Source organism: Volvox carteri, assembly GCF_000143455.1.
Source record: "Volvox carteri f. nagariensis unplaced genomic scaffold VOLCAscaffold_12, whole genome shotgun sequence".
Taxonomy (NCBI): domain Eukaryota; kingdom Viridiplantae; phylum Chlorophyta; class Chlorophyceae; order Chlamydomonadales; family Volvocaceae; genus Volvox; species Volvox carteri.
This window is the reverse complement of record NW_003307555.1, coordinates 1,311,321-1,323,141: the sequence shown is the minus strand read 5'-3', so window position 1 is coordinate 1,323,141 and position 11,821 is coordinate 1,311,321.

Sequence of the window (11,821 nt, the reverse complement as noted above, 5' to 3'; positions counted from 1 at the left end):
GATTGCTGGTCGTCTAAAGTGCTCATCATTTTGCGTTGGTTGGGCCATGAGTGGCCGGCGTGTGACTCCGTTTCTCAGAAGGTAGATGTATACTCGTCTCAGTTGATTCGAGTGGGTGAGGTTCTGGAGAGGTTATCTGCGTTCCTTTTAAGTGACTGGGATCAGTTCAGCCAAGGGGGTGATCCGCGTGTGTTCCAAGGTAAAGGGGTTTCGCTTTGCAGGTATCATAACTGGATGGGCTCCCCTTCACCAGCAAGAGAGGGCTCCGATCCCACAGGCTATTTGCGTGTTTATTTGCCGGTCAACCAGTTGCGTATGGTTGCCAAATTCCGTCTTTGTTGTTGGCCTTTGGAGGTCAACAAAGGACACCATAGGCCGAGAGAGTGCCGTACGTGTCAGGTCTGTACGTCGGGTAAGGTTGAGGATGAATATCATGTGCTCATGGAGTGTGAGGCGTATACTGAGTTGCGTAATAGGTTTCTGATTAACGTTGAAGATACTGATATGCGCAAGGTATTTCTTAATACCAATCCGAGGAAAATCGCTACTTTCCTTACTGAGGTTTTTGATGAGCGTCAACAGCGTGCTCTGGAGCCTCACGGCTCGTGAGGGCACCCGCCGCGTCGGCGGCGGAAATACTGTAACCACAACAACAACACACTTCCGTGTAAGCAACTCATTACGGCTTATGACCCCTTGTGGCGTGCACCTAGCATCTCACCCGGCTTGTTAGAGATATGGGATTAGCTCTTGGTGTTGCTCAAGCATTTCGCGTGTATTTGCTTTCATTACGGCTGTCTGCGTATTACCTTTCTCAATTCCACTAGGTGTATGTTGCGCAGTGAGCGTAACCTCCTTGTTTTGGTAGATTGCTTTTCCTCCTATCCGCTTTAAGGGTGAGGACAGGGATATTTATCAGGGTTGTCGAGTTGTAGCTCCTGTCGGGACTGACGGGAAAGGCGACCGGGCAGCCTGGTGCTCGCGATGTTACTGGGTTTGTCCGAGCAAGGGTTTTTGTCAGCACAAGCATTTGTAATTATGCAACAGCCCCCATGCGCCCACCTTCGCATGGGCTCCCCTGCGCACAGGTCGATAATGGTAGGTATTCGCATTTACACATCCTCGGAAATTGGGGTTACCTACGTTGATAGTGTGCCGTATTGATTTGAAGCAAGCCTTGGATAGGTTCTGTTGAGGTTTCTTATGGCCATGATGTCACAGGCATGTACGGTGTGCATGTCTTGGCGGTCATTCAACAGCGTTCCGAAGTGATTGTCCATAAGGCTGACGGCTTCTGGCCAGCTCAGAGTGATTCCCGTCCCGTCTACAGGGTGTGCTAAACAAGGCTGCTGCCCATTTATCACTACCTTACTCATCGAAGCTTTGGCTGGCTACACCCCAGCTTGCGGTCCAAAACCTGCGTAGACCTACAGTTACAGTTACAGGGTCCTCATACTACCAGTCTACTTACCAAGTACGCTATTTTGAGGACCAACACGACGGCCTCTACTCCAGATGCGGCTCTCGGGGGGGCGGTTTGCAGAGAGTTGGTTACAAAGGTTGCCAAGCAAGAGCGCGAAAAGGAAAGATGGAGCCATCCCGTAACGCACATACACCCACCCAAGGCTTACACTAAAGCGCAGGGCTCATCAGTCAAACAAGGACAGGAGCTCATAATATGGGGGGACTCGAACAAAGGACGATGGGCAAAAAGCCCAATTCCTGCGCTCAGGACAGGCCCAAAAAAGCAAAAAGCGACGACTACGAAGAAATAAGCAAAGGGAAGAAGACCTCGGACACTGGGCTGCAGGGAACTGGGGAAGACAGGCCGACACAGCGACTGCAAACCGTCCCAAACATGCTCCGAACATGCTCCAGGCACTTGCAAATCACGACTTGCTCAGAAGTCGACCTGTGCCCACATACGGCGGGCGTATGTGCCTTTCCATCAGAACGCTTATATGGCCTTATACGACCTTGTGGAGCCTGGGTTGTGTTGCCATCCGATACTTTTACTGTCAATAAATTTAAACATCATTTGCATTGATCATCGCCATCACAAAGAAAAGAAAAGACAGTCCGTGTACGAACCAGCTCAGCCCCATCCGCATCAGGGTTGCACGCACATCCACGCCCATCCATAGACCACGCATGGAAGCTAGGCACGCGCACGCATGGCTGGCTTCCGCCTGTGCCAGGTCATGCATGGTAGACGAGGGTATTACTAATGTACGACACACAAGCACGCACTCGTACGCACGCTCATGCACACACGCACGCGCGCACGCACACACGCCCTACTCACACGCACACGCAGATACGCAGATACACAACGCAAATAGACGCACATACACGGCGAGAGGCGCAGTAGTGTTGCGTCCTAGCACATACGCAGACACAACATGAAAACACGCGATGATACAAGCATAGAATATGCCAATATTGAAGAGCTACAACCATCATCCAATAGAATCTTATCAACGATCAAAACATAAATTTTTATGTATATACTTCTTCGAGCTTATTTAAAAGATCAATTCCAGCCTCTAACTTATAATATTGAGTATGCACCTACAGCGCGCACTCACAGTGAGCAAGCTGTTTTTACATTGCCCGACAAGAAAACTCTTAGCTCCAAAGGGCCCGCAGCGCCACCGCTAGCTCTCCAAAGTCAGGGCGGTCTCGAGGCTCCAAGGACAAGCACTTGCCTACAAGATCCGCGTACTGCCGAACAGCAATGGAGGATAGGACGCCCTGCATACATGCAGTATGAACGGTACGGTAGAGGTCAATGGCCGGGCCAGCAGGTGAAGGACGCCACAGACAATGGAAAGCTTGGTTGATTTGGTTGACAAATAAATCCACAGCCGCTATCGAGCGCATGGTGAAGATGATAGATAGCTAGGAGCTGGGGAGGGAAGGGGGTAGTCCTTGCTTTCTTTCCGTGTGTTCTATATGCTTTGGCATATAGTACGCGAGTGTACAGCTGGCCGCGGAGCTGCGCACCGGGAGATATGCATTTGATGGCCCCATAATCCGCTCGCCATTACCACCACCGCCACCAGCACCACCGCCGCCGCCGCCGTGATCAACCGCGCTAACTTGACTTTTGGTGGCGCTCTGGACAGCTGCACACGCTTCAAGCACTTCGTGGATGGGGCACCCGAAGTACAGCTCGATGAGGATGAGGCCGAACGACCACACGTCGGCGCGGGGTGACAACTGACCGGCAGCCGCCACCTGCGGGGGCGCGGTTACAAACGCGTCTTGACTAAAACGATTGAAATTCCACAATTTGGGACTAATGCATACACACCCATAGCACTCGCGCAAGGGAGGCTAAGCAGAAAAAGCAGTGGAGTCACCAAGAGCAGGAACCTGGCAGCATTACTGCTGCTAATCGTAACAGTTTATAAACCCAGCTCTGGAGCATTAAGAAACATCGTCAATGTTCCCCTATACATTCGTCACGCGCGCTTCCAAAGCTGTTTCGGGTGCATAATTATGGCTAGGAGAGCTCAAGGACGGAGGGCTTCCTTGTTATCCCCTTCGGTTCTGGTCACGACTGATGCACCGATGTTCGTACGCTTTGTAATAGCGCGTGGCGGGTGCATAACTCTCTCTCTCTCTCTTTGTCTCGACGGAAGCTCGCCGTTAGTGTGAGTAGCGGATGATGTGCAATCCTAAATAGATAAAAGGCAGAAACAAAACCTCCTTGGCCGAGGCTGGTCGTACGACCGTGCAAGGGGAGGTCACGTGTACCAGAGGCTGGTAAAGGTCGCCTACAACACGGTTGCGAAGTACCGTGGTCTCCACAACTTTTCGAGGGCCCCAGCACAGCCACCGCGAAAGTGGATAAGATCAACAAAAGCAAGCAATATAACGCACGCACGCTAACAACTAGCTCGACGGTCAATTAGAAACAGGGTACATGTAAAGCCCTTACGCGGAAATGTGACCAAAAGACCCCGGCCCAGCAGTGCACAGATTCACGCACACCGCGAACAGGCACATATGAATACCAGCACAGGGATAAACCCACCCACCCACCTCCGGCGCCAGGTACATGGGGGTGCCGTGGAAGCAGTGCGAGGCGTGTGTGGCTCCCTCCGGCAATGTCACGCTCAGGCCAAAATCCGCAACCTTGGCGGTCAGACGAACATCCCACAGCGCAGGGGGTGGTGCCCCTCCCCCGCTCGGCCCTTCATCGGCACGCGCCCCCCACATTAGCAGCACGTTCTCTGCATGATCGAAGGAAACAGGGCCAATAACATTTCGAAACATATGCACACACTTCGTCACCGGCAGCGGCCCCGATCTGTCGCTCCTAACGTCCCCCTTCAGCAAAATTACGAAAACACACACATTATTGCGCTTTCAGGCTCCCATCCACTGCCCCGCCGCTAGCACGCACCGGGCTTCAGGTCTCCGTGGATGATGCGGCAGCTGTGAATGTGGTGCATACCCAGAGCCACATCCAGCGCCAGGCGACGAGCCAGCTGTCCCTCGAGAACACCAGGCCCTAGAACGCAGCTTCCGGCCATGCCGCGCTCTGGTCGTTATTGTTATGCATTGCAAGGGCAAGAGACAGGTCTTGACTTGTTATCATGGCGAGCAAAGCGGGAGGATTCATTGGTGTGTGCCGCCATCAGTTCATTCCACCAGTGGTCAATTCAGAGTTATTGACCGTCCAAATGTTCATCCCGCCGCTGGGGGGCAGCCGACTAACACGCCTGAAGTGAATACATCTGTGGCAGGTTTATCATCCGCAAACCTTATTCGCTTCTTTACCTAAATCCAGGACTGGCTAGGCAGGCTTCCATGGGCTCTGTGTGGATGGGCCCCCCGCGCACAACACCCAGGCAGCGCGTGGGGTATAGGTAGCCTGGTCGTCTGTCTGAACGACGCACGAGCACACGCTCAAAGAAGAACCAAACCGATTTGGTGTGCGATCGGTACGTTTTTTTCTTTAACCTTCAACCAAATGGCACGATGAAAGGTACTTACCATTCAAGTTCCTACCTCCAGGTTCACGTGCGCACATGTAAACCCACCAATTCGGGTAAGGCTTCGATCCGTCACCACCGCACACACATGCACACATGCATGCATGCATGCATGCACACATGCAACAGGAAGCGCAGCACACTCGCGCGGCCCAGAGCATAACCATTTGAATGCTCACCTAGCGCGCTCCGTAGATTGCCGGCGTTGCAGTACTCCTGGACGATGTACAATCTGTAAGCTTCGCACCGCTCGAAGCTTTTGCCAACAAGTACCCTGTCGGCACCCTGGCCATCACCATCTTGGGCAGCACTGTTGTTGCAAGCAGAGAGACGCTGTCCTTCCTCTTCGACCGACGGCACGTGTACGAGTGGTTCCACGTCATACGAGTACGTCGCTGTACGTGCAGCCGGGGGGGGGATAAGGCGGGAGAGAACCAAGCAACTGTGAGTGCCACATACACAGAGATACGGCGGCTGGGGGAACCTCGGCAGGGGCGCACCGCGTGCACACATGCACATCTGTCTACCAATAATATAATCGTGCTGCCATGACTACTACTTGCTTGTCTGCATGTATGCATGTAAGCTGGAAGAGGGAAAGAGTGACAAGTTCAAGAACTGCAGTGCTGCGAACCTGATTGGTTCGTTTGGTCGTTAGGGCGGCGGCGGGTTGGCAGGTTGGCGGGCTGATTTTATGTTTACAGAAACCCCCTTGTTCCTGAGCTCGCCTGGCGTCTACCCTGGGATGTGCTTCGTCTAAACGTTTCCTAGCTTGCACTTGAAGGAACGGTTCACTGCAATAACATACGGCAGGTCGGCAAAGATCTGCAGCTAACCAGCGGCCGGTTTTCCGGCGGATATTCGAATCCGCCTCACGCGACTAACTATTGTTGCGTGGGGACGCGCGTCCACAAACACGCAGTACGTGTCTACACACCTACCTACGATGTTTGGGTGCGCCAAACTCATGGACACGGCGGCCTCCAGGACAGCCCTCTGCCTCGCCCGGCCCTCCGTGCCCGCCAGATCAGTGGCCACAACCAGCGTCTTTACCGCCACGGGAAGACCCCGCCACACGCCGCGATACACGGCACCGGACGCGCCGCAGCCAATGACGTCGTGCAGTTGGAAGTCGGTGTCTTTCAAGTTTCTCTGGATAGGAAAGAGCAGAGACAAGGGGGAGGACAGCAAGCGGCCGTTGTATTACGAGGCATTCAAGACACGTAGGAGCTCCCACTCGAGCTCCTTAGGCAAGGTAATAAACAGACGACTCCACCATTTGCGGACTTTGTACACCGGTTCACGTGTCTGGCGTACGTCCTCATGTAGGGCAGCCATGTATCGTACACACGAGTATCGTACACACGAGTATCGTACACACCGCTACCCCTTCAGCCCGGTTAAATCCTCTCTTATCACATGTTGGGAGGAGGCTTTCACCTCCCACCTCTAAACAAGCAAAAATAACCGCCTGCTTGCTGCTGCTGGCCAGGTCACCTAGCCGGGTATCTTGTGCGCACCTGCAGCGCCTTAATTACATCGGAGATACGTGCGGAGCCATGCTGCCTCCAAAGTGTTGACAAGCGCGACGTCATCTGGCGCATGTCCGCTACCACCTCCTCCGCACTCTTCGCTTTTGGATGCTGGTTGAGCTCCGCGCCCTCCGCGCCAGTGGACCTCGTCAGCTCTCGGTAGTAGTTCTGTCCAAGACATGTATGGTGCCCGGCAAAGCCAGAGCCGGCCCGGGAAACCCGCAGGCTTAACATGGTATCATCAATAAAGCAGCAGTACAGGCAGGCAGCAAGGGCAGGTATAGTGGCCTGCGCATCGACCAGGGCCGTAGTTGTTGCCGCAGTTGATCCGGCAGATTCCACTGGAGGATGCCGATGGCAGTGGGTGCTGAAAACCCGAAAAAGCCACTGAGGTCGCGGAACTCGGCATGGGTGAAAAGATGAGGTTGCTGGGAAGTACTCGGGAAGGTAGGGACTGCCAGGAGGTGAAGCCAAAACCCCCGATCCAACACATTTATACATACCTGCATCTCCAAGGCGAAGACTTGACTGTCCGCTGTACCGTTAGGTCGTGCAGCCGCGACAGCGCTGTGCCCCCCAGTGCCACCCCCGCCGCTGGGCCCACCATCGTCGCCTCTCTGCTTGTCGAGCTGCAGCTCATGCCGTCGTGGAACAGCAGCAGCAGCAGCAGTTGCCATGTTTGGTCCAGCATCAGCTACCCTTGATGCGGTCATACCTTGAGCCAAGGCATGCGCAAGGGCAATGCGGTTGGCCTGCAAGCAAAAGCAGGCGGCCCGTCCCCGCGGGGTTGACACAGGAAAACATTGGATTCACCATATTCACCATGCATGACAGCAAGCGAATAAAAGTATAATGCAGAGAGGAAAAGCGATACCTTGTGAGGGGAGAAACCAAAACGTAAGGAAAAGCGCAGACCGGGCACGACTGAGTGACGACTACAGAGCTCTATGCAGAACCCTGTGGAAAGCAAGGCCCAGACGTGGTGGCAGAACATGGATTGCGTGATTTGTGATACTTTGTTTCGCCACACCTCGGCCGTTCTAGAACCGCGGCCGCGAACAGGCAGTATCCCAGCCGCAGCAGCGCTACTGCTGCTTGGTCTCTGACGCTGCTGATCTCCGAGTCCGTCCAGGACCGCCGCTGCAGCCGCATTAGTAGTCGTAATAGCTACAGCAGCAGCAGCAGCAACAGGCTGGAAGGGCTCCGCTTGCGCCAGCGGCTGCATTACGGGCATAGAGCTCCCAGAAGCTGTCGACATGCCGCCGCCGGCGGGGGTTGCACCCACCCCAGCGCCACCATCAGGCCTCGCTGCGACGTTGCCGCCGTGGTTATCGTCATCTCCCAGTACTACCACCATCACTGGTTGCTGCTGCTGCTGCTGCTGCTGCTGCTGTTCAGCACTTCCGTCCTGCCCACTTGATACAGGCTGCGAGTGGGTAGTATTGCTATTCGGCGGCGGGAGGGTGCTGCTGTCTTCATCGCTGAAGTGCTGACGACGACGGTGGGCGGACAAGTTCCACCAGTGGGCTGATCGCGATGATGATGACGATGACATAGGCACCGAATGGGCCTTCGTGGCAGTGGGATCGCCCGGGGGGATGCCCTCAAACGCGTGTCCTTGGCGCCGCCGCTGCCTGGCGCGGCTGATTGCTAAGAAGATGCCGACGGCTGCAGCCATGATCAGGAGGAAGCCTCCCACAGTCAGGACTGCCACCACGGCGGGATGGGGTCCATGGGTGGCGGCAGGCACGTAAGAGGCGAAGGACGGTGTGCGGCCTGAAGTCTGCTGGAGCGGTGTGGGAGCCGTTCTAGTTGAGGAGGCAGAGGGCGAGAAGGGTTGGCTCTGTATCATGATGGGGCCCACTGGGGCCGGCGGTTTGGAAATGGAAGGCTGGTTCATGCCATCACCGTGAGGACTCGGCGAATCGGGAGCCCTGGGTGGCTGCGTAGTTTCGTTAAAAAGATTTAACGGCACGTCGACCACATATCGGATAATGTCACCGGCAATGTTATCGAAGTTGACTGGCACGTCGATGTCCTCCTCTGCAGGCAGATGCGTTGCACAAACACACGGCGGTATGGATACTCGGGTAGGTGGTGAGGTGGTGCATTTAGACGACCGGCGAAGGGAAGTGAGAGGTTTCAGGTGAGCGGACAATCTCGCATTCACATCAGTAAAGTAGATGTATGCATGCATGGCGAAGGGCGACCCGACGGGGCCCCGCTGCTGCTCTTCCTGTGAATCAGGGGATCTCACTCCGTGGCCGAGAGTATGCCAAGCGTGCTTGTTAATGAATACCACGTCCGAGGCATCAACCAAAGCCTCGGCCGTTCCATGTGCGTGTGTCGTACATGTAGGTCCACGCACAAAAAAAATACGTACCGGCGAGCCAATCGTACGGCAGGAGGAGCTCGCTGTACGGCAGCAGCTTGGTGCCCTCCGGCGCATCCTCGGGCAGCTTGTATGTGAGCGTTACATTGGTTCCGCTCCAGCCGTAATGGCGAGCAGCCGCCAGAACCAGCTGGCCCGAACTGTAATTGTAGTACGAGGGCTGTAGCAGCAGCATGAAGAACAGGAGGAACACGTGTGATGATGATGACGATGACGATGACGATGATGGTGATGACGATGATGCGTAAAAACTTCAGTCAGCTACGATGAACCAGCTTCAGTTAACCTAAAGCTAAAATTAATCGGCTACAATAAACGCACTCTCCAGCTACCCTTTCGTGGCCTATTTATGTCCCGCCGCTGCTTAGTAAGGGACGGCTTCCACCACCGATACCTTGCGAACCCACCAGGGACGTGGCAGCAAAGTCAAGGAGCATCTCTTCGGTTATTGCAGCATAGGGGGGCGACGGCGGCGGCCAGGGCGGCAATGGCGGACTCGGGGGCGGCGGCGGCGGTGGAGTTGGCAGATATGGTGGAGCGTCCGGGGGTGCACGGGGTGGAAGATCTGGAAAATCTGGATAATCGACCGAAAAGAAATTGGGTGCCTCCGGCAGCGCCATTGCCGGGGATGGATACGTGGAGGCGAGCGGGGTACCTGACGTCCCGCCATCTCCCACATCACCATTACGTGCACCTGTACCATCGTCTGCCAGCTGTGACCTCCTTACAGCGGAAGGAGGTCTGATTGCCGGATGGTCCACCAGCAAGTTATCCTCCGATCGGAACGATGATGGCGGCGGGGACTGTGGCTGCGGCCATTGCTGGTCCCCTGGAGATTGCGGCGACGGCTGCGTCGATACGGTGGCTGCCCATGCATGCTTCTGCAGCACAACCGCCACAAACGCCCGCCACTCGCGCTCCGGAACCACCAAGGTCACGTTCTCGAGAACGAGAGGCCCGTTTGCTCGGTCAGACCTGTTGAGATATGACGGCATACACGCATACAACCCGTGTAAAAAACACGAAAATCATAAGTCGGGGAGTTGCCCGCAGGCGGTCAAAAACACCAGCTACGCAGTGGGATACGGTGAGACCAACCGACACCCCCCAGCACCAATCAACGCACAAATCACCAACCAGGCGGACCTTTAAGGCGCAATCGCAGTTCGTGCGGCCCTAGCCTTTGAAACCGTTTCCTGCTGTCACTGTAATTGTTTCTGCCACAGCCGTTGCCGCTTTCGATAGCCCGATATGTAAACGTTTTCGACTGCAGGCACACACCCCTCATCATTATGTGCCAAAAAACACCGGTTAGTCTCAGTACGCAGGTATCACGCACGACAGGTAAGCATGCAACGGGTAATCTGTCAACCAATATAATCCAAACCATGCTTGCAACACATACACCCGCAGCGGCCCCCGACATACGTGCATGCTCAGATGATGCACGCAGCTGTTCATACACGTAGGGGGCCGCTGGTGAGGCTTAACCACCCTGTAACGACATACATACATACAGATCAGCAGGGGGCTCCTGTGTCCAGCTCCACGTACCGCAGGGCGGCCCCAAAATAGCTATATATAAATACGCATATCGCACCTGGTGTAGCTGAAAAACCACAAGGGCAGGGAGCTGTTAGCCCAGGCGGCATCTGACCAGTGCAGCAATGGCCGTCTGGCAGACGCCTCTCCGCTGGGCAGATCGACGGGCTTGTCGATCGGGTAGACCCCTCCCGGTGCCAGATTATAGAGAACAAGGTTTCGGAGCGTGATGGGCCGGACGAGGGAGAAGCGACCGATGGCACCCTGCAAGGTGCAGGGCGGGTAATGGGGGGCCGGTCAGCCGGCAGGGAAAGCAATAATAAAGCCTTGTTAAGGCACGCCGGTTGTCACCTATAAGGCTCAACCTGGGCCAGACACTTATTGCTTCGATTCCGCAACCTATTGATGCCTTGGTGATATCAATAGTTAGCAATGGTGACTGAGACGCAGCCTAAGCCGGTGCGTAGTGAAAGCCGCTGTAAGCTGTAGCTGTTTTTCTCCTAACCTAGGTGAATATGCATGACGACCCATTTATTATGCCTGGCTGCTCATGTGTCCAACTCCCACGTACTTATGCACTCACAAATATGAGAAAATATGTACACGCACGCGGCCTACATAAAACACGCATACACCACAGAGCTAGCCACATCTATCTATATACCACTGCATCCACCGCTAAACCACGTGCGAGCAAGGCCGTTCTCCGTTCTCTCTGCTGCTGTAGAGTCCCTGTTCCCCTGCGCCCGCCGGTGCCCCCTTCCCGTCGCCAACCCCGCCGTACGCATGTGGCATACGTTTTGTACATGGACCATCGATTCATAAAACCTACCTGCAGGTCTGCAAACACGCGTGCATCGCCTTTTGGCAGCTGCACCTCGGCCACGTCGCTATCGCTGTTGCTGCTGGCAGGGTGGCTGAAGCTGTTCGTGAGGTCCGGGATCTGGTGTGTGCCTCCATCGACGACACAAGTTTCCGCCAGAGCCGCGTCGTTGTCACTCCGGGAAAGAGTGATGACCGACGTGAAGTAGTAGTCCTTGGAGTTCAATGGCGGGATGGTCATATCATGGTGCCTGGAGAAATAAAAAGGGAAGAGCTGCGTGTCGGAGGGAAAGCCAAAAGAGCTGAGCTGCGCGGGCGAGGAGACGGGGGGGTTACGAAATCAGCGTGGCTATATCTTACTTAGCAGGAATACCTCTGTAAAAAATATTTTTTTATTTTTCCTTCTTTTCCTTTGGAACTTTCAGCTTTTGGTCGTATTTTATTTACGACACATACATCGCCTAGAAAACATATTTTTTTACGACACATGCATTGTATTTTGTACGGCACATACGTCGTCTAGAAAT